The following is a 2,894-nucleotide window of genomic DNA, read 5'->3' on the forward strand; positions in this document are numbered from 1 at the left end:
GAAATGATAAAAATGAGATAGATGAAACTTTTATACGTGTTTATTCATTGAAGAGGTACAGACATAAGACATTACAAAAAGTTGACAAGTATTCAAAAGGGTGATAGGTAACTAGATTAAATAGAGCGTCATTGTATACTACATCCTGCCTTTCAGGTGCCAAACTTTTGGCACGTAACAGCCACATACCTAACAAACCCTTGCTTGACTGTAGCATCAGCAAAGGTCATTCAATGATAACAATTAACACATTAATATTAGTAAATATTAACACTCAATAGTGTACAACATTTTTTTATTTTTGTTAGGACTGAGTGCATTTGTCATTATATCTGCAGGGATTTTTTTAGTTGAGATGTGCCTTAGTTTGATTTTACCATCATTGACGAAGTCCCTCACAAAATATAATTTTACGTCATGTTTTGCCCTTTTGTGAGAACCTTCCCTATTGTCCAAACATATTGCTGCTTGATAATTAGAACATAAACAGATCATTTTTGTTTTAAGCTTACGTGGTAGCACTTTTCTTAGTAGTGATTTCCCCTCGATGTGGGTTCCTGTCCGTGGTGAGGGGACCTCCCAGAGATGGTTTAGAAACTCTTCTCTACTATCCCTGGGATCTGAATGCCCACCCACGTGTTTGCCGTGCGTGGTGTCCTGTATGCCGGAAAGGGGGATCCTGGTAGTTGAGGGGCAACATAACGTTCCCAACACACTGCTTTGGCCCCTGCTTCGGATAAACATGAGGCTCAAATCAGGCTCCGTTTGAGTCAATCGGCTGGTCGTTGAGTCATTCTTGACCTCGGCTTGGAGTCAACCGATCGATGCAGACCAAGTTGACATGTCAGACAAGATGTGCTCTTGTTGACTGCATTGTGAGGGTTTAGCTTCTGGGAAACCCTGGTGTGACGGTCTATGGGAGGCTCCCATGTGACAGCATCCCCTTGTTGGGCCCCATGGTGGGTGGGGTCACTGGGAGCTGAATATTTATTTTTAAATATGGATTTTCAAAATACAAAAATTCCAAACAAGCTAACAATGACAAATGAAAAGACCTCTAGTCAGCCAGTGTACTTAGTAGTCCACGCAACTGGAGAAAAACTGTTATCTAAGTGTTCCCCATTTTTGATCCAAAAATTGTTTGAATCAACTATTGGGCACTTAAAGAAAATACAGAAATTGAGGTCAGGTGACCTCCTGGTGGAAACAGCCTCTCCTCAACAAACAACAAAGCTTTTGTCAATGAAAACACTTGGAGAAATGGGAGTCTCAATCACATCACACAAAAGTCTAAACTCATCACGTGGTGTGATATCTGAGATCGACCTAATGTCTGAAGATGAATCAGATTTTCAGATCAAGGTGTCACTGCTGTCCGACGCATCTCCATCCGTCGAGACGGCAAGTTAATACCAACAAAGCATTTAATTGTCACATTTGACAAGCCAACATTGCTATCCTTCATTACTGCAGGATATCTGCGCTGCCCCATTCGTCCTTACATTTCAAATCCGCTGTGTTGCTTCAAATGCCAGCGATTTGGACATTCACAAACATCCTGCCGAGGCAAAAGTGTATGTGCACAGTGTGGGACTGAAGACCACGACAGTACCGAATGTAAAAGTATCCCATGCTGTGTGAACTGTAAAGATGTCCATCCTTCCTACTCCTGGAAATGCCCTGCGTTGCAGAGAGAAAAAGAGGTGCAACGGATAAAAACCGTAAACAACGTATCATACACAGAGGCCCGTCGCATGGCCACCCCAAGTGCAACAACGAAACAAAAGACCTTTGCTGCTGCGTTGAAGTCTACTAAGACATGTGGGGTTCAAACAGATATTTCTGTCTCCCCAAAAGAATCTCTCACTCGACACGCAAAATGTTTGCTAACCCAATCAAAACAAACTGAAGAAAAGGAGAGTATCAAGATAAAGACACCCCTACCTAAAACAGGGGTAGTAACCAGAAATGTGGGTTCTAAGAAAGCAAATAACCCACTTAACAAACAAAAATTAAAAGCAGCTATCTCTAAAGCTAAAAGATCAGAGACTCAGTCCATGAGTGAGTTCTCGGATATCTCTGATGAAGAGCCTAACATGGAGGTGAAAAAACCAATGTCACCCCCAAATGATAAACCCCCTGTGAAATTGAAGAGGGATACCCTTGCGAAAAATGCTGCCTCAAACACATAATGGATTACAAAATAATCCAATGGAACTGTCGTGGTTTTCGCAACAATTTCTCTGACATTAAACACTTGACATCATCTACTTCATCATCTCTCTGTGTGGCACTCCAGGAAACACATCTAAAACCTGGAGAAAATATTTCTTTTAAAGGATTTGATCTCTACCGCAAGGATGATGCTAGCCACAATCGTGCCAGTGGCGGTGTGGCTATTCTGGTTTCAAATCGCATTCCATCCTTACCAGTACACATAACAACAGAGCTGCAAGCTGTGGCAGTCAGAATTTCTATTGGAGTAACTGTCACAGTTTGTTCTATATACTTGCCACCAGATGTCAGAGTCAATGAGAATGAATTGGATGCCTTGGTTGAACAGCTGCCAACACTATTCCTTTTACTTGGAGATTTTAATGGCCACAATCCGATGTGGGGCAGTCCCGCATCAATCGTCGAGGCAGAGCCATTGAGAGATTTATTGGCAATCAGCAAATGTATTTATTTAATACTGGAGAAGTGACATACTACTATGCCCCATCAAGAACGTTCACTGCCATTGATCTATCATTAGCAACTCCGAATCTGTTTTCAGCATTTACATGGGAGGTTGGATCTAATCCACTCTCTAGTGACCACTTCCCAATATTTCTAAAATATCGAGGCAGAGAAAGCTGTGAAACAGCCCGTCCACCACGCTGGAAACTGGAAAC

Source organism: Centruroides sculpturatus, unplaced genomic scaffold (genome assembly GCF_000671375.1).
Source record: "Centruroides sculpturatus isolate CEXI.00-Female unplaced genomic scaffold, Cexi_2.0 scaffold214, whole genome shotgun sequence".
NCBI lineage: Eukaryota > Metazoa > Arthropoda > Arachnida > Scorpiones > Buthidae > Centruroides > Centruroides sculpturatus.